Source organism: Periplaneta americana, chromosome 13 (assembly GCF_040183065.1).
Source record: "Periplaneta americana isolate PAMFEO1 chromosome 13, P.americana_PAMFEO1_priV1, whole genome shotgun sequence".
NCBI classification, from domain to species: Eukaryota; Metazoa; Arthropoda; class Insecta; order Blattodea; family Blattidae; genus Periplaneta; species Periplaneta americana.
This window is the reverse complement of record NC_091129.1, coordinates 29,484,842-29,506,573: the sequence shown is the minus strand read 5'-3', so window position 1 is coordinate 29,506,573 and position 21,732 is coordinate 29,484,842. Positions and strand designations below refer to the sequence as shown.

Sequence of the window (21,732 nt, the reverse complement as noted above, 5' to 3'; positions counted from 1 at the left end):
TAAATTCTTGATCCAATGAACTGCCATATTTTTCTTCCTATTTATTTTTCTTTCTGTAGCAATACTGCTACCTTTTATTCAAATTACTGCAGAATGAATTTTTTTTTTCTTTAGTTCTGAAGAAAAATCTTGTTGACAATTTTCACGTAATCCTGATTAGGAAATAACAAACTCATGAACAGCTGTCTTATCATTATTATTTTGTAGCAAGGCTTCCATGATTTCACGATGTAAAGAACAGCAGTCATCTGGAATAGTAATGAATAATACTGTACGTAGGTATCTGAATTTTCGCACATTAATCAGAAAAGTGCAGTAGCTGCAGCTGAATACGACTTTTCTGCAATCTATAGGATCTGTTTAAACCATAGACACAAAAGTTTTCGTAACATCGAGTGACACACACTTTATAACCCTCTTTAAATATTGAAAACTAAAATATATTAGCTTAAATTGCATTCCTCCGAGTTATCACAAATATTTACACTCTATATAAACCAATTCAAAATTACATGTATTCCTAATAAAACCTACCCTTTGTTCTAACATTATCAGCCATTGTTATTTCTTTATTCACGAATATGACCATGTAACACACACCACTGTCTCAAACGCACGGCCTAGGACTGACTGGTGCGCTATCGCCTGGTTACAATAGCTCTATTTCAAGGCTGTAGCCACAGCTGTTAAAACATGTTATCGATGATGCATCATGAGTTCAGTGCTCACCAGGATCCCTACTATGAGTATACACTGTCAAAAGTATTGTAAAAAAAAGTTCATTTTTTCAATTTTGTCCCATTTTTTATTCAGTCTGGCCCACTGTGCACTTGCATGATTCAGATTCCGCATATTTCGGATAGATGGCAGGACTATGATCCATTTTTAATTGTACACCACTTCGGCGGACCACGCTGTACATGATGTGTATCATGTGAAGAGTTATGTCGTGTACTAGGGTGAGTGTATGTGTAATGTAGGGAATGAGTGAGGATGATAATGAAGAGGAAGGGAGAAGGGGAAATATGGTGCCGGCACATAGCCTACTCCTGTCGAATAGCAACAAGGGGGCCACCAGGCTTAACGTCCTCATCCAATGGTCTAATCACTATCAACAGTGACATATGCCTTCTCTTCATATCCACTGCAGAGAGTTGGGATTTAACCCAGGCGTATTGGTGCAGAATTTAGTGGTTAGAAGTTTTGCACCACCACAAATTTTACATGAAAATCTCTGATCCCACTGGGAATCGAACCCACCGGCTAGTCTGGAGGCAGACGTGCTGCCACAGAGCTAACTTGGCAGACCTGCTTAAACAAATGTACATAGATATAAAGCGAGTTTTCGTAAGGTCTAGAATCAGTGACAGGTTCGGTTTGGTTTGTTTAGGCCAGACCAGGCCTGGGCACTAGTAACTCAATCGAGTCATTGCAGATTTCCCCTTAACTCCCCACTCCACCTTCCCCAGCTGAGACGAGTAGACAGGAAGAAAAGCATTGCTCAGTGACAGATTGTATAAGGCAGGCATCATAGTTTTTACAAACTTTCAGCTCTCGCTGGTTACCTGCAATCCATCACTGATGCATAGCACCTACTGTGTGTTTGTTTATAAGGCAGTGTAAGTGAAAAAGGCATGGGTGGGGGTTTCAGAGTTCCGTTTCACTTCCCTGTTGTGCCCAGAGCTGGGCTATACCTTACGAAAACTCGCTTTGCATATACGCTTTTTGTTTATGCCTTTGTTTGCTTAAACTAGTCTTTACTAGGCCTATTTGAAACTGGTTTTGATGGATTTCGGGTTTTGAGATAACATAATGTAAATTAAAGTAACATGCGTACATTCACTGGGATAATGACAAAAGTAAGCACATGTACTGTATGCTGGTTGCAAAATTATTCATATCCTAATGTAAAATATAATGTTGTGTTGGAGATGATGTGAAAAAGTTACAAAGTATTTTCCCAATGAGGATGACATCAAAATCTTTTACAGCATCTGAAGACCTTTAATAATATATGAATGTTTGTAGCTACAAAAAGTATAGAATTTTGTCTTTCATTTTTGCATTGTAAAGGAAAATTTAAAATATATAATTCAATCATGACATATAAATGTAATTTAACAACACTGTATTGTACTTAAAGCAAAATATACCGAATTTTTGCTACTAATATTTTATTTGAGAAATCACACATGCACTGGACATTTTGGGCCCCATTGCGCCTTCATATTACAAAGTAAGTTTCTTAAGAATGTCAAGAATATTGGAAATCATATATAGCTGACAGTTTTTTACACTTTTCTCAAAACTAGCAGAAAGGAACATGTGTAGTTTCTCAAATAACTGATTGAATAATTTTAAAGCACCACAGAAAAAAATAAATCACTAAACTGGAGAATTAGGTACCGCAGCTTGCCAACATAAGGGCATGACGTCATTACCAGGAGAAATTTATTTTTTTCTCGTTCGCTCCCTCATTCTCAACATTACTGAGAGATAGCTTCACTATTATAGTCCATGGAGTGCAGTTTCATAGAAAGGACTTTGCTGACAGACCTTCTTCTGCCCCCTACTAATTGGCTGTCATAAATGTGTTCTTACTGTGACGAAAATTTTGTCTTTGCCTGTTAGTAACCAATCACAACCCTCGTTCAGAAGAATTGACAGGATCCTGACAAATCCACGTGGAGGCAGAGTTGCCAAAGATTTTCTGAATTCCAAGAATCCCATCAGTTAACATGAAAGTATAATTGAGAGTGTATTCTGTAGTATTCATTGAGCGATCAGCTCGTGATATTACGTTGTTTTTTTTTCAAAACACGTGGCGTCCAGATGAGGATGACGGCCACTAATCCTCTCATTTCGAAGGTCGCCAAGATTGTGGCAACTGTACAATGTTGGGACGATGGACTGGTCAGAGGTGTTTGTGTAGAAAGTCATAAATCTGTAAGTGGGTGTTCAAAGGAGCCACCAAACTGCACTACATGATATAAAATAGACTTTAGCAACAAGGTTAGATAAGGAGATAAGTACAATAGTGTTAATTGCACACTTTGCCAGTAATAAGGTTGGCTGGGGTTTGACGAGGAGATAATGTATGAATGTCAATTACACACACTGTTGATTTCAACGCTATTCCCTGGACCACATCATATTTCTCATTAATTTCGCCGTGTTAAAGTGTTATGATATCTTCTTTCAGTGTATTAAAAAAGGCGTCATTATACTCCATAGATCTTGCATTTAAAAGTGCAGGGACCTAGTATTAAAGAATATCATCACCAATTTTACTAGCAACATTTCGATTCTCTTTTGTTTCACATGGCTTAGTATGGCCTGGTCACTAATGACACATGCAGCTCACGACAGAAAGAACTTGACTGTGAGATCAAACTACGCATGCGCGGACTTGGTTAATAGAAACCTAAACTAACCAAACCTAACCTTCGTATATACAAGATGTGTAACTGGAGTACAAAGGGAACTTCATTTGATTAGGAATGTACACGCGAAAATAAATCCAGATAAGGATCACGCTGACACTACAAGAGAAGTCTGTGCATGCGCAGTTTGATCTCAGAGTCAAGTTCTTCCTGTCATGAGCCCCAATGGCGAGCATATTTGGCACTACTGTATGGTATGCATTATCCAGTTGTTCCAAATGAATAAAAGTTTTTTTTTTTAAGTTGACTCTTCAAATGCCACAGATAGAATAATACAGAGTGGACCCATCGAACTTTCCTGGTTTCCATTGCTTCTAAAAAAGAAACAGAAAGAACAACAATAATAAACACAATACGCCTTATATCCACCCTACATTTCTAAAAAGCGAAGAATCAAGGAATAGAGACTCAATATGGCATATTTGAAAGTTTGATGGCATCTGCAGCAAGGCAATATGAAGAGAATGAATGCCGATCTTCGGGAAATTTATAGCTAAAAGATGTAGCAATGTTCATCCATAACACAGAGCAAAGTCCAACATGCTATTATAAACAGTTCTTTCTACAGTTTACCGTATACATCGTTCTGAACATCGTACTGTAATGTTCATCCATCACAATGCCTGTTACCATATTAAGAGAGTTCCTTCAATTCTCCTGACCTTGTCAAGCACTGCACTGATTACACTCAATTAAAACTCAAATTTTTCTAGCATCAAGTACGTCCAATTGGCAAGATGTGGATATGAATTTTCAGGCTTTCTTCATTTTTAAAAATAGTGTTTTATGGTGTTACTTAACCTTTTATATATTGGTAGAAAATTAGAACACCTATCTGTAGACTTCTGACACATTACCTGTGCACTCGGCAGATGCCAGAGTGGTGTGGAATTGCCTTGCTATAACTCACTACAAAAATATAAGTTCAAGGAGGCCTACTTAGCACAGCGTAATACACAAACACACTATTGCGTTATCCCATAAATTAAATAAACACAACAAAAGCAGGAAATATACCCATTTTTAGAACCACATGACAAGCAGACGTGTTCTTAACTCAGAGAGAAAAATTAAAGTTTTCTGGAAATGTAGTAGTGTAGCGCAGAGTCTTTCTCTCTATCTTTTAACACCATTTTCTCCATTAACTAATGGTCAGAAAACGCACAGAAAAAGTGTTATGCCCTCTCACTGTGAGAGTGTCACATAATAACATTAAAGAACTTATGGTATTATATTATGATATGTTAGGAAGGCAAATCTCGTTGCTCGCAATCATAAGCTTTGTAATGAAATGATGAGAGCCTCCGCTCTGTCATAAGAGTAGCCAGTATCAACACTCAGCAATCCCCATTCAGACTTAAATTCAAAGAAAATACCGCCAGTCATTGTATCAGCAGGACGCTTGGGAGTTCAGTTTAATTTGAAACAGTAAAGAGTGCAGTTGTTTTGTACCTAGGAGATTTATATTTTAATATTCATTATAATGAGTGACAGTCGGAAAAGTCTCAGTGGTTCTCAACACCGGAAACACCTCTGATTGAGGTTATGGCAATATGTAAATCTATTACCAGACAGTACATCTCATTTGACGATATGTGTCAGAGGAAGAACTGCATCTAAAATCTCTTTAGTGTAATATGTAGCGAAGGGCTAACAACCCATCACCGTAAAAAAACAGCTTGTTACGAATCCCTATTATAGAGTGTTAGTTGGAAGGCCGGAGGGAAAAAGATCTTTAGGGAGGCCGAGACATAGATGGGAGGATAATATTAAAATGGATTTGAGGGAGGTGGGGTATGATGATAGAGACTGGATTAATCTTGCACAGGATAGGGACCGATGGCGGGCTTATGTGAGGGCGGCAATGAACCTTCGGGTTCCTTAAAAGCCATTTGTAAGTAAGTAAGTAATATGTAGCTAGTTAGCGTTGTATGCAATGGAGGTGGAAAGGAACTGGTCACCCTACCCCATTATCTCCTGGCCTAGTTGCCTTATGAGTGATGCCTTGATGATGTCACTTGTGGGGTCCAGACCTGTCTTTGGACAGTTGACTAAACAACAATACCGGAAACTCGCAAAATACAAGGCAATAAAAAGAGAGGAAATTGTGGGAAAAAGTGCAAAAATGTGTTATTTAAAAAACAAACATAGCCAGCTTGTTCCAGTTCGAGTCCAGATACATCAGAGTGTAATAATGTGATGAACAGTAGTTATCGAAAATAGTGCAGTGTGTGGTTTATCTGAGTCAGGCGTTTCTGATATTGGAAACAGTAATAATAATGTGGAATCAATTATTGATCCAAATTACGCATATAGGGCGAAATAAGGGGCAGAAATATTTTTCTCTGCCTAGAGGCGCCAAGTAGCTAGATTCGCCCCTGCATGTTACACACCGGATGATGCAAGAAACATGATGCATGGCACATGGAGCATGACACATAACGCCATGTTATTTGATGTAATGAGTCATTCAGTATGGAGTCATCAGATGGAGATCTTCTGCTATTTTCAATAATAAGAATGCGAAGATGAAAGCATAGGTTTTTTATTCATTTATTCAAAACGTTGAAAATCATGGTTCTTGTAGTGTTTTATTGGTAGAGTTAGCACAGCATCCAGACAAATTCGCAGAATATTATAGAATGTCCGAAGAATCATTTGAAGATATGACAAATTGTGAATATTCCTAATAGATGGAAAACATGTATGAGTATTACACAAGCACATGGACTACTTTTCACTCTGATTTCTGTTGAAGACTTGGGTAGAAATACTGTTGGTGCTAGGGTTGCCAACTATTTTTGAAGAAAATACGGGAGACTAAGTGGTCTACAATATTTCACATAAAAAATTGAAAAATATTGAATTCAGTTAGCGGTACTAAAAACAATTTTATTCTACATTTTGGCAGTTAGGCTTAAATTAAAGTATTTTGAGATATTTTACCTAGTGTAATACTGTAGTTTCAAACAAATTGTAAACATTTCCTACATGAGTAGTTGAAGTTGACTGTGATTTGCAGTTCTGATTTGATTAGATGTGTCGCACTCCTGTTTCGAACATCTGAGGATGGCGAGACCTCATATGTGAATATAGGTATATATCAATGTTAACAGTATTAAAAAAAAGCTTGTTAAAATTAACCATAAAGTCATTTAAATATGTGCCCCTGCTTATATGACTTACCGGTATATGTCTAAAATGCAGGTAGAAGGCCATTGATGCTATAATGAGGAGAGTTCGGCTGGCACCGTGGATTGTGTCCTGGCATAGTTCAGCTCGAAAGAGCACTCAGCACACAGACCAGAGAAGTTCTGGGTTCAATTTCCGGTGCTGGAACGAAATTTTCTCAAATTAATAGGTATCTACATGTTGACTTACTTACTTACTTACTTACTTACTTACTTACTTACTTACTTACTTACAAATGGCTTTTAAGGAACCCGAAGGTTCATTGCCGCCCTCACATAAGCCCGCCATCAGTCCCTATCCTGTGCAAGATTAATCCAGTCTCTATCATCATATCCCACCTCCCTCAAATCCATTTTAATATTATCCTCCCATCTACGTCTCGGCCTCCCTAAAGGTCTTTTTCCCTCCGGTCTCCCAACTAATACTCTGTATGCATTTCTGGATTTGCCCGTACGTGCTACATGCCCTGCCCATCTCAAACGTCTGGATTTAATGTTCCTAATTATGTTAGGTGAAGAATATAATGCGTGCAGTTCTGCGTTGTGTAACTTTCTCCATTCTCCTGTAACTTCATCCCACTTAGCACCAAATATTTTCCTAAGCACCTTATTCTCAAACACCCTTAACCTATGTTCCTCTCTCAGAGTGCGAGTCCAAGTTTCACAACCATACAGAACAACCGGTAATATAACTGTTTTATAAATTCTAACTTTCAGATTTTTTGACAGCAGACTAGATGATGAAAGCTTCTCAACCGAATAATAACACGCATTTCCCATATTTATTCTGCGTTTAATTTCCTCCCGAGTGTCATTTATATTTGTTACTGTTGCTCCAAGATATTTGAATTTTTCCACCCCTTCAAAGGAGAAATCTCCAATTTTTATATTTCCATTTCGTACAATATTCTGGTCACGAAACATAATCATATACTTTGTCTTTTCGGGATTTACTTCCAAACTGATCGCTTTACTTGCTTCAAGTAAAATTTCCGTGTTTTCCCTAATCGTTTGTGGATTTTCTCCTAACATATTCACGTCATCTGCATAGACAAGAAGCTGGTGTAATCCATTCAATTCCAAACCCTGCCTGTTATCCTACATGTTGACTACTAACAAAAAATAGTAGTCTTGATTATTCAATGAGGATGCGAGACCTTATATACGGATGTATGTATATATCTGTTCACTTACTGTTCATAACAGAAAACACTCTATGTATGAGCTTAGCTGCACATTTCAGTGCATCTCTGGAACAATAGAATCCATCATATAAATCACCTTCAACCATGTACAAATTAAATGTTTCAAATAAATTTTCACATTATGCAAAAATAAAGTAGAAAAAGGCTCGAAGAGAAGAGAAATGTGGAAGTCGGGAGACTTGAAAATTGGATGATGCCGTATGTTCAAAAATTGGCGAACCAATGTCCATGATGAAGAGAGAACCTCGACCGTGTATCGTGAATGCAGATCTGATTTGTTTGTTTGACGAAAAGGTTAGAGCTAACCGCAGGTTTACCATGTCAGAGCTTAGTGAGGATTTTCCACAGATTAGTCGTACTCTTGTGTACAAAGTGATTACCGAAGATTTGGGCTACTTGACACTTTCTGCCAGATGGGTGCCTAAACTCCTTTCTGAGTAACAAAAGGCTCAGCAGATGACGGCAGCACTGTTCTTTCTTGAGCGTTACGAAAGAGAAGGTGATGCTTTTCTCGATCAGATTGTGACAGGAGATGAGACTTGGGTGCAATATGTGAATGCAGAAACAAAGCTTCAATCAATACAGTGGGACCATACTCACTCCCCGAAAAAATTCACAAAGTGTCGTCTAACACTTTCCACGAGGAAACTTATGGCAACTGTCTTCTGGGACAGAAAATAAATTTTGCTAGTGGAGTTCTTGGAGAGGAATGCCACAATTAACGCTGAGCATTACTGTAACACACTAACAAACTTGAAAAGGGCCATTCAAAACAAACGTGACATGTTGAGCTCTGGGGTGATTTTCCTGCATGACAACGCCCAGCCGCATATAGCGCGTCGTACTGCAACCAAACTGCAAGAGTTCAACTGGGAAGTATTGGATCATCCTCCCTATAGCCCAGATTTGGCACTTAGCGATTACCATCTCTTCATGCACATGAAGACGTAGCTTGGCTCGAAGTGCTTTGACGATGACGAAGAGTTGAAAACCAACATCGTAGATTGGCTTCAGTCGCAGGTGGCCGAATTCTACGACTGCGGAATTTCAAAGCTCGTCAAATGCTACATGTGTTTCAATGTGACTGGAAACTATGTGGAAAAATAAACTAGAGTGTATACTTTCAAATGTATTGTAACCGAATTCTGTAACGTCATTCACAGGTTTGTAAAAAATAAACGGAAGTTACTTTATGAATAGCCCTCGTAGAACAAAGATACATACTGCTTTTTTATATAAAAACATTCTAGCATCCCCAGTAGAGTAAGTTACACACTCGTGCTCAGAGCACATTCCACATAATGTTAAGACATTTTATTAAATAGGTAACAGAGTAAAAAGTAAAAAAAGAAAAAGAAAAAAGAAGAAAAGACACATATCACAATAATTGAACTTTAAATTTTCTCTCTAAACAGCAATTTTTAATTGATTTTTTTTTCAATAAGGAGCATTAGTAAATTGTATACTTAGGAATTTAGCTATTAAGTTATCATGTTATAAAGCCTTAGACCGAAGTTGCTACTGTGATTATATGCTACAGCTGTGATACATTTAGGTTCTGTTAAGCATAATATTTGTTTTCTGATCTTTTGGTTTTATATTTATGTCATTGATGTCAAAGCAAGCGCATTTTTCTGACCTTGACGTCGTGGACGGGCATCAAGCGCTAAGTTGGAAAGAGGAAGGGTTGTGTATATGAGTAAGCAGCCTGTAGGATTAAGAAAACAGTGGTGTACAAACTTCAAACAGAACGTGACATTTTATGTCGTTATTTTTATATGGCTTCTTTCTGTTTGATATATTATCTATATTGTCTGTAAAACAAAAGTACTAATACCAATTTCTTAATATTGCAGTTGTGTTTTAAATGTTAATAACATAATAAAGAGATAAGAAGGAATATTCACATAAATTCCATAGTAGTACAACTATACTTAGTGACTAAATGGATGAAACACGTCATTCATAAAGAAAGTGATATCCCAAAAAAAAGAGATTGAGTATGACATGATAAGTTGTAATTGATATTGATGATATCTTTAGCCCTATAAAAATAATCAATCAACTAATCAAAAAAATATTACAGTACAAAGCAAAGTTACCTAGGTACTGTATCTGTTTTAAGTGTAACTAATATTCCATAACAAAACTCTTATCGCATTATGCTTTTAAGGTGATGTTGGTGAACAACTTCCTATCATCAGAATATTAAATTATTTTCTCGAAATGTGCTGAAGCTATAGAGCTGACATTTTTACAACACATGGGGACGTATCTTTTGCTTATGATGTAACAGTAGTTGCTTTGTTAATTCCTTTCCATGCAAATATTTTCAAAACTTTCAATACACGATCTTCAGTAATACGCATTTATGGTATATTAAATTAACGAAAACATTCTGTAAGGCTACTAAATAAATAGGTCTATATCTGAAAATTTCACTTTTCTATAAAGAAAGTTGAGAAAATACGGTATTTCTTATGAACAAAAAAAATCAAACTTGTGAAAAATGAACATTAAAATTAAAACTTACATTTTTATAATGCACTTATACTTCTAGACAAATCTAAAAATTAACATGGATACAGTTTTAATAAGTTCTCTTCCCTTTATATATTGAATCAGTGCTGGCCATCCCTGAACATAGCTCGACCAAGTGGCATATACTATTTCTTTCGTCTGTCTCTTTCCTTTCCATTGTAAAGCGCTCAGGCTCTCCTCAGCTCTAAAGCGCGCGCTTGCTCCTGTGGGCATCAATTGACATCACTGATTTATGTGAATATAAATTAAATATATTTCGGTTTTTATGTACGAAATTCAATAATACATTGTTATGAATTTGATGGAAGTCAAATACTTTAAATCCTGAATACAACAGTTCTGAAGGGTAATCAAGAATTTATTAAGGCATAATTTTATTATTCTTTTCTGTAGCAGTTATTGGCATGAGGGAGGTACTATTAGCACTGTATTAACTTCGCACTTTCTTAAACATCAACCATAGTACACCAACTATTTACTTTCCTTACACATACTGCTACCACCACCACTAAAAAATTTTATTAACACTTCAGCCATTAATGCTTCATTATACTACTCTGATTGCTCTCTGCAATTTTTTTAGTTGGTTATTTAACGACCCTGTATTAACTACTAGGATATTTGGCATTGATTGTATTGGTAATAGTGTGATGGTATTTGGCAAGATGAGGTCGAGGGTTCGCCATAGATTACCTGACATTCGCATTCGCCTTATGGTTGGAGAAATCCTCGGAAAAACTACCAGTAATGAGCACAAGCTGGAATCGAACCCATGCCCGAGTGCAACTTTGGATCAGCGGGATCCTTGTCCTTGTAAGCTTTTTATTTGTTATACACATTAATGGTAACATTTTCACAATTCACTTTTTTGCTTTAAAAAGCTAACAATTATTGTGTCTACTTACTGATTGATGTCCACGTTTTTCTTCAGTGATACCATACACCGCAGCATAGAATAATGAATCCACAGAGAACTTGATTTCTTCTTTTCACTTTTCATTGAAAAATATTCCAGCATAAACTTTTCAGAAATATTCCCTACTTTTTTTTACACCACTCTTCAACCTTCTTATATTCTTCTTCATACCTCTGTCGCGATTTTGTTGGAATTAATAAATCAGTACAGCTGTTAATGCAATACCATTGACACTTATATTTATAAATAGTCATGGTGACAATACCGACAATACTAACATTCTTCAAATGTTTCTTGTACATGGCCCTCTATATGAATCAATCACTTACAAAGAAAATGTATATAGCTTCAAATGTTTCCCGTACAAGGCCCTCTATATAAATCGATCACCTACAAAGCAAATGTATATAGCTGGCAATAAGAATTTTACATTTAGACAATATTCAATTTTACATTATTTTTTTATCAAAGCGGATAAAACTTTGTACGATACACATGTCATAACTTCATATTACAATAGTAGACTGGTTATGAAACTCGGCCTGCAGCCTTGTTTGACAAAATCTCGTATTGTAAAATGAAATGTTATGACGTTAGTATCTAAATAACTATTACATTATGTTTTGTGCAATATTAAAATGCTTGATAATATCGTATTGTCAGTGTTCTTCCATCCTGTAAATGCTATTTTTTTTTAATCTAAAACATTTAACAACCAGTTCTACATTGTGGACAAATTAAACAAGCAGTGATCTGACTGAATGACACGACATGTAAAAATGTGATAGCTTTCAATTGCACTATATTAATTTATACTGAATCATTTCATTGCTATACAGCCTACTACATACCATATCTAAATACTGGTAGGCCTATAGGTCTAAGAGGACAGCAACTTCAATACCACTTCATGGACAGCTGTTGACAGGTCCTTTTAGCCACCTTGTCCTCTCAAGTGGACAGTTCATATCTGGAAATTTAGGTATCATGCTGTAAAAATGAGACAAAATCTTAAAAGGAGTCATGAACAAACAATTAGACTTTCATAAACAAAAATCATAATTCGTGACTGAAAAATAATAATCTACTTTAAGATATAATTCACATTATTCATGTGGGGTGATCTTGTTACCCATCTTGATAGTCTGTGTCATGAAAATTCCAGGGTATAAAATTCGATCTACAGCTTAATTTTCTTCATTTCTAAGTTAGTCTGCTTCCAAATTATTTTATTTTGTGTTATTTATACCAATTTTTATATTGTTGTTTATATTATCATTATATGCTCACTGTACTATAGATGGTATTCGAATATTTGAATTTCAACAAAGAACTAAAATTTGATTAGTTTTATATTTTTAATTATTTATTTTTATAACTTCAAAACTTTTTTTGGGGGATTTTATTTTATTATAAACAAATGTTTTTGAGATGCTCATGGTTGTATAAGTTATATATTGTTCTAATACAGTGAAGTTACTTGGGGATGCTTGGGTTGTCGTCCAGAACCAGCGTGGCTATCAATGTGTTGATTATCACAGGAAACACATACACATCTCCGGCATTCTGGCCTACAATCCTACTGTTACAAAGTTTAAAAGTTATAGTACTTACCAAGCTCACATTCGTTGTTCAAAATGTCCTCCATTTACTGCAACATACATTTCACATCTTTTTACGAATTTTGCAGTCACTCTCGCAAGTTCTTCAGCACTGATAGAATTTATTGCATCTCTGTTCAATTTCGTTTATGGAGCGTGACTTTCTTGCATTCTGTAGGGCCTTAATTTAAGTAATGTTGTCACTACACAAGCAGAACTTCTACTTATTTCAGTTTCCTGCACTAAACTCTGAGGGATTTTTGAGGGATGTCTTCCAATTCTTCATCAATCTCGTCTAATTTCTCTTTCGACAGAACAGGACATTCTTTTCGGTTTTTCATCGTTTACCGAAGCTGTCCAAATGGATTTCTTATAAAGTCTTCTTATTGTACTGGCAGCTGGAACAGGTTATCTGGAAACTTTTCCCGAAATTTGCATCTTGTTGCCACACAAGATTTTCGTTTCTGTATGCATGTATTGTATAGACTGTAGATAAGTACGTTCACATAATGAATAAGTCATACAACAGTAGCCTACACGGTGCACTTTAAACTTAACTTAAACTTTTAAGATTATAACTTTCACAGCCAACTTACTTCTCACAACACAACACAACTAAAGCGAAACTGCAGTGTCGTTCATTGCTTGCGTGCCGAGAATGTGGACGCACTATTCCCGGTGATCATGCCATCTCTTGGCGGGGAACGGCTCCTGCAAAACCCGAGCATCCCCAATTAACCCCACTGTATTTAAATTTAAAGAATTAACTGAAGTGATTTTCAATTTATATTATAGTACTGTGACTTTCATTGGTTGTAAATGTGTTTTCTACCATGTCAAAACTATATAGCATTGAGCAGTTTGTCTTGAAATGGAAGGAAGGGAAATTTAAACTTTCTGTATATGTTGCCTCATAGTGTCGCCGGTAACATATCTAAAGTTCATTAATTTTAGTATACTATATTTTCAACAAAATGGAGCAGAACTTTTGAATCACCCTGTATTTTTAGAAATAGGATGATTATTTCATATTTTTATATTTTTTGTAAGTCAATAATACATCAACTGTTTATATTACAAATGCTTAACAAATATCGGTACTGTATATGATTTTGATGACGGTAATTTTTTATCACCCCTCCTTTGTAATAGTAAGTTGTGAAAAATTTTGATAGCGGGAGGGTTAAGAACTTGATACGCTTCAGGAACAGTAACACTTATAAACTGTTAGGAAATTGTGACGAGATATTGTGGATAGTGTATGCATCACCAAATCACCATAAAATGCACAGTCATTGTCAGATTTTCTTGGACATAAGTAACTTTTCTATTCTATGTGGTAACCTTTCTTGCTACCTTAGTAGGATCCCCAGATGTCCCAGTTTAGCCAGGATAAACTCGAATTTCTAATATCTGTACCCCTGTCGCGAAAGAGTGTGTCCAGGATGTCAAATGTCCCAGTTTTCTCTAAAGCATAAGATTAGGCTAACCTGATTTTTTATGGTCCAGCAGGGGACATCGACAATTTAAAAAGAAAACACAACCACTTACCTAGTCACTATCCGTTGAAATGTTGCAGAAGATACATGTAACAGTAGATACAATGACAGAATTTTGCACACTAAATTTGTAGAGTATCTTAACTTTTTGAACTAAATGCATAAACACAAGTAACTCCTATAAATAATTATGGCCACTAAGAATTCAATTTCAGTACTGACGCATGCATGGAAGTCTTTCACAAAATATTGTAAACACTGAACTCTAATACACACAGTTTACAAGTACTTGTCTGAAGAATGTATTTTTTTAAGGATCTGTTTATTCCCATACAGCTTCACACTAAGTTCTTCACATGAGAAATGAAAGTTTGTTTTCACTTGTTTCAATTTTCTTTCTTGATTTTTCATCAGTCCAGATTGAGTTCAATGTGGAGAAAAGTCTTTCAACTGATGAATTACTGACTGAAAGACACATGATTAAGGACACTATTTTGAGAAGATTTTCAAATGTAATGGATTTTTTTTTGAAATGTTAAAAAACATCATACCACTTTCACCTGTTTGTTTGTCACAAAACTCCTCATTGTTTTACTTACTTAGAAATGGATGCTGCGGCAGTTCTAACGCTTCTGCACAACGTGAATGAAGGCGAAGATGCTGTTCTTCTCAAAGAGTGCAGACTATCTCATATTGTGCTTGCTGGTTCTTCTGTCTCATACTGAGAACCGTTCAGAAATGTGCATGAAACGTAGGAGTTTCAACACGATACTTAAATATTCACGTGCAAAATGTTACTGAAACAAAATCAAAACTTCTGGGGACAAAATTAATTTCCAGGGACAAAAACGGGGACATGTGCACCCAGGGGACAGCAACGCAAAACCGGGGACTGTCCCCGGAAATCGGGGACGTCTGGTCAGCCTACATAAGATAATATTATTTATGTGATAGGCAAAGTAAAGTAAATATAGGTACCTATGTAAAATTTCCCGATTTTATTAGCAAATATTCAACTGGTAGCAATTCTATTCCCTCTGACACTCAGTGAGAATATCTTAGTATGAAGATGACGAGCATAAGTCTACATTCTTACTATTTCTGGTACTGGTCATTCTGATTGCTTTTCTAACTGGCATTTGCAGTTGCTGTTCAGATACAATTTGCACATGGGAGTCTTGCTTTAGTTTTATTGAATCTGAATGTTAATCATTATTGGATGAATATTAAAAGTGTAGACCACGTGTAGGATGTGTAGTCTCTTCTTTCAATATAGTTATAGGTCATTCGTTGTCTCGTGAAACCTACCTGCGCATAAGGGAAAGAAGAAAGTGAAATGACAAGGAAAGCTCACTAAATGATAATGGATTTTCACAACGATTTTTCCCCCATATGTTCCATTTGAAATAAGAAATCTCCCTATAAATTTTCTACAGCCAGAGAAGACCTAGTCTTTAAGATATGATTTTTCAAAATAATCGCCTGACACTGATATGTCTATCTCCATTGCCATCATGAAGAAGAAAAAGTTTAAGGTCCCAAATGTTTATGCACTGCCCTCAAAATCGAGGAAGCTTATGAAAACTGACCTCTTCAAGTTATTTGAAGAACTATGCTTTCCATCTGTCAGTGATCATAGCATTCTTTTGGTAGATTCGTGGACCAGTTACTGAGGTAGACAGGCCATGGAAAGAATAACTCCAGAAGGCAAAACGGTGGAAGTGTTAAAGATTCCAAAACACACAACTCCGATTGTTCAACCTCTTGACGTTTATGGTTTTAGATCTTGGAAATCACCATTGAGTTTTCTGAACGAAATAACAAACCACTTCCTAACAAATACTGATGCTCTTCAAATTAAATTCAATAAGTGGAACCAGCATCATCAGAGTTTAAATTTATGATGTACATTATGTGGTATTGTGTTCTAATGCCATTTTTTTCCATTTCCCCTCTTGTTTCTTTTTTCATATATTTCTGTTTGTTTTCTTTCTTTTACATAGATGGCAGTCCTAGTGGCTTATCATCTTTGCTTTTGATTATATCAATTGGCACTTCGAATGAGGGTAGCAATTTGCGGGTGCTTGTGTAGAGGGGTTAAGTATGAACTTAAAGTGGGATAAGTAAAGATTTGAACCCTCAACGATTACTTCTGTTAAATTATGTTTCCATCCATGATGCAGTTACAGTGCTCCGTATTTTGTGACAAAGGGGTTTTGTTCAGTACCAAACAGGGCTGGGCAGTATTTGAAATACATTTGTATTTTGTAATTTGTAAGGATTTTCGAAAGTATTTTGTATTTAAATACATAAAATTGATGTATTTTGTATTTGAAATACTCAAAATACTTTTTTCTTCTTCTTGTTCTTCAAGTTTTGGATTTGGATTTGGAGAATGAACTTTTGTCTTATTTGCCTACCCATTTCAGTTGTGCTAGCCATACACTTAGTTTTCTTGCCACAACTGATTTCCTTAATGCCATAAAGAAATCTCCAACAGCATCAAGGATCCATCACCCAACACTTGCTAAATGTTTAGCATTATGGAATGTGTCTAGGAGATTCAAATACTCGAAATTATACAGATGTCTTGAAATATTCATTAAAGTTTTCTTGCCCAACTCGATGGAATTCTCTTTATAACTCAATCTCTCAAATATTGCAATTCAAACATGGTATAACCAGTATATGTGAAAAACTGGGATTGCCAACCTTAAAATATGTTGAGTTTCAGTACCTTGAAGAATATTGTGCAGTTCTGAAACCCATTGCTGTAGCCCTTAATTTAATGCAAAATGAGAAGACGTGCTATTACGGCCAACTTTTGTCCACATTAATTTCCCTTAAAAACAGATTATATATTCTGTTACCTAGTAATCTACGCCATCTATTCCAAGTAACTCTAGTCCTAATAAGTTCACTTTCATCAAGATTTAAAGCGATGTTTGATCTGATCCCAGAAGAAAATTGAGCTATTTTGGCAGCTTACTCCACCCATCATTGAAGATGAGATGGCTACCTGACATTGCCTCACGAAATGATAAGAAGAGGACACAGAATATGTCTGCTACATCTTTGGTCAGTTCAGACGATGAAAACAATTTTTATGTTTTCAACTCAAGTAAAACAGACTTTGAAAAGGAAAAAAAAAAAAAGAACTTGTCTGCTGCTTGTCTTCAATGGCAAAGGGACAACCCTGTGCACTCTAGAGAATTACCCAACAGTGAAACAAGCTTTTATAAAGTATAATACAAGTTTGTGTTTCTCTGAGCCTGTAGAAAGACTGTTCTGTTTTGCAGGATTTATTTATTCATAAGCAAGGGGACCCTTATCTTATGAACATTTGAAGAACTGGTTGTTTTGAAAGGGAGCAGTAATTATTCATATGTAGCATAATTTCATTGATGACTGGGAAAAGGAAGAATGTTCAACTACAGTGTTTATATAAAACTTCGAGGTAAAAATACTTTTAATGTTAATATAATATTTTAGATTTTCAGTACAGTAATATTCTTATTTCTTTAGGCCTATATATTGTATAGAGTATTTGAAATACAAATGTATTTTGAGTATTTGAAATTCAAATGTATTTTGGTTAATTTTTTAAAAGTATTTTGTATTTGTATTTCAAATACAATTATTTGAAGTATTTTGTATTTGTATTTGAAATACTTGGATGTCAGTATTTTGCCCAGCCCTGGTACCAAAGGAGAGAAGTTTACATATCTTACAGTTTGACTTAACCCTTTTTACACGAGCACCCGCAAATTATGCATGTTGATTGACCATTGTCTTGTTGTGTGATTTTTCTACTATGGGTGTCTTTTCAAATTCATCAGTTAATATCCCTACTCCTGTTTTTCGGACATTATCGGTTGGAAATGACTGTCGGGCAGCATTCGACTGGAGTGGTGGTGCATCATGGGACAGTGACCTGCGATGTGCAGCCAAGCCCACATCGGGATTTGGTGTCTGACAACAGTGGTGGTTGTTTGTCCATCATGCGAGGGGTCAATCGACGAGATATGTAGCTATACAGCAGCAAGTGATTAGTAACTACACTATAGTTTCGCCTGTGTTACACGGGTTTTCAGTCTGCTGGAGCTGACTTGGTAACTCTTCCTTGGACTCGTGGATATTAATTCAGTGGCTGGAGTGATCCACAAGTAATGCTTGACAGTACAAGTTATAAGTATGACTGTGTTTGATTATATATTGACTTAATTTGTACTAGTTGTCGGAAATTTCTTTACCGCTGTCCAGTGAGCACACTGTCGTTTGTTGACAACTGTATGTAGGCACTGCAGGGACTGTGCGGAACAAGAGGGAGGGCATGTACATTCCACATCAAAGCATTATTAGCATGACTGTTGTATGAGCACAAATAACCACATGCTATCCTGCACTTGGTACGAATATAACAATACCATAAAATTATTATATTGATACCAGCGCCTGAACTGAAATATTACTTACAATATTTCAGTTTATTTCATTTTACAAAATTATATATTCTTACTGTGAAATCATTCATGTAATGTGTTCCAATAGCTAATTGTAATTAGCTCTTATCTATTGTTATACAGGGTGTTTAAAAAATACGGGGCATAATTTCAGGTATGTATTTCCCACATGTAGACAATCAAAATAGTTCATTACAACATGTGTCCGGAAATGCTTTATTTCCGAGTTATGGCTTTCACAACATTGAAATTCACCGGAACGTTTTTCTTTCCGCAGGTCGTTGCCATCAAAGGAGACATTAAGAGGGCACTCTGACAGTTCATTCCGAGGCGAAGGTTACATTCAGTGTTGTGTAGGCGTACTTGGATCGAAGGTTTCCTGATCGATGGCTAGGTAGAGGTGGCCCAATTGCTTGGCCTCCACGCTCACCTGATCTGAACACTCTCGATTTATACTTGTGGGGCCATTTAAAATCATTGGTTTATTCGTCTCCGATGCCTGATTTGGAATCCCTTCGGAATCGAATTGTGGCATGTTCTGAGGACATACGCAATACTCCTGGAGTTTGGGATCGTGTTCGTAGGTCAATGAGACATCGATGTGAGGTCTGTATTCAAGCAGGAGGTGGACATTTTGAACATCTTCTGTAATGACAACGACCTGTGGAAAGAAAAACGTTCCAGTGAATTTCAGTGTTGTGAAGGCCATAACTCGGAAATGAAGCATTTCCGGACACATGTTGTAATGAACTACATGTGGGAAATACATACCTGAAATTATGCCCCGTATTTTTTAAACACGCTGTATAGTCCTGTGGCATATTATCTACTGACATATAGTCCTGCATTCAAAGTGAAATAAATCATGTGTTTACAATATTCAAAATGCGTAATGTCGAGTGGTTAACCCAATTATGCCCAAAACATTTTTTTGGTAAAAATTTGACGAAAACCGATTATTTATAAGCTATTATACCAAAATTAATGCCAAATGCTGTCTTAGACTTTTCCAATGCATGGACACTTATTTACAGGTTGGGTTGAAAATACCCAGTGGGCAAATCAGGTGCAGTAATGCCATATAATACTCAAACTATTTATTTTCTGAACCTCATAGCTGTCATTATAGTTCATGCAATATAATGAGTAATGCAATATTTCATGTATGTTATAAAAGAAAAGAGCGTGTGACTTATTTCTTAACCACATGGAATTCAGAAAAACACTTTCTTGTAGGGGTATTTCACATGAAGTGTATAGCTTGGTTGTTTCATTGCAACATCCTACACATTGGTGACGAAGTTGCCATGTCTTTCATATATCCTCTACGATCATCTCTCACAAATTGAGAAATATGTTATTTCATTTGGTCTGTGTACTGTTGGTCCTATTTGAAAGGAACTGTGCCATACTTGTTGTGGTGCTGAAACACAACTTCTCCAAAATATTGGCATGTTGCCCTGGATTACAATTCTATAATTCATTTGAAATGTTGTTGTCCATTACGTCTATTCTCCCAATATTTTGGTTGTAGTTGGAAATAATATTAGGCTGAAGGTATTTCTATCCTTTTTTTCTCTTTCAAGGAAATATTTGCCTTCTGAACACATACAACTGCACTTTGATTTAAAAATTTAGAAATCTTCTCACTATTCGTGAGCTGCCACAAGGGACAAAGAGTACTTAACCATATAAATATTTACAAGCTCAGTGAACCATTAATTTTGAATTAGCTGCAAATACATTTTGTGATTGGTGGAAATATACCTAGTTTTAGAGAGGCAAGTGTTACAAAAAAGTAAAGAATGCTAATGAACTTGATTTCATTTCGAATATAGGTGATGCTTCAGGAGAGCAATTGATCCTTTCAATGCAGCTAAAATTACAATCGTAATAATAGATGTAGGTATTCCAAGCCTCTTAAACACATCTTTCATGAAGAGAATAGCGGTACCTCTTGCTCCAACCAGAAGTCCGATTACTTCAAGCTCTTCTAGCTGGTACTTTTGGAGGTAATCTGGAATGGTAGGATTGTAGATATTCTTGTTTTCCTTATCCACTTCTGCTGGCTGTTCCTCATTCATTTCGAAACGCACAGTGGGATCAATTATGAATCCAGATCTTGTAGATTCCTTGAAAGCTATTATATCTATGCGATGTGTACTGCCAGTGACGGAGAGACCATGTACTTCTTCAAAGGTGTTGTAATCGGCATCTTTAAGGGCATTGGCTATAATTGATCGTACTTGGTGGTGTCTAGCATTTTGCAGACCTTCGCCATGTGGACAGGATCCCAGGACATGTGCAAGAGTTTTAACCTCGTTGTGGCAATGTCTACTGTGACCATAGCATTGTCTTTCCATTTGACTGCAGCAATGTTATTCTCTTTGCATACGAGGCATTCATAAACTCTGCAAACCATATTCTTCATCTGTTGGATCTCATCAATGGGAAATTGTTCTTGTTTAGTCAACTGTCTGAAGATAGATCTGAACCTCACAAGTGATACCAACAAGGCACTACTTATGAGGCAACTAGGCCATAAGATAATGGGTTAGAGTGGCTAGTTCCTTTCCACCTTCATTGCATACATTGCCGATTAGAAATTACAGTCTTATTTTCTGTTACAGTACCGATAGCACTGAAATTGTCACAGATGAGTCTATCAGACGTAAAAAATTGTCGAAGTACTGGTACAAAGAGAAGAGTTGATTGGGAAATTTCTGTTTGTTGTCTCACTAAGTAATAAATGGTAGATTCTCCGAGCTCAAGCTTATTACTTTTAGTATTATCAGTATGGCCTTGATGAATATCAAAAGATATACAATACCTTAGCTGTAGCCATAACCCAAATTTTATAGCCAAACCAAATA

The 21,732-nt window shown here is 36.2% G+C and overlaps 1 protein-coding gene and 1 long non-coding RNA gene across 2 annotated transcripts in view; one reads left to right on the top strand and one right to left on the bottom strand.

Moving 5' to 3' along the window:
* galene overlaps positions 1 to 21,732 on the top strand; it is a 758,695-nt gene that overhangs the window by 255,896 nt on the left and 481,067 nt on the right. The window lies entirely within an intron of this gene.
* LOC138711776 (uncharacterized) lies at positions 1,984 to 11,409 on the bottom strand. Its single transcript, XR_011335450.1, has 2 exons — positions 6,630 to 11,409; positions 1,984 to 3,757 (listed from the first exon to the last, which is right to left on the bottom strand). It is a non-coding gene; the product is annotated as an uncharacterized lncRNA (long non-coding RNA).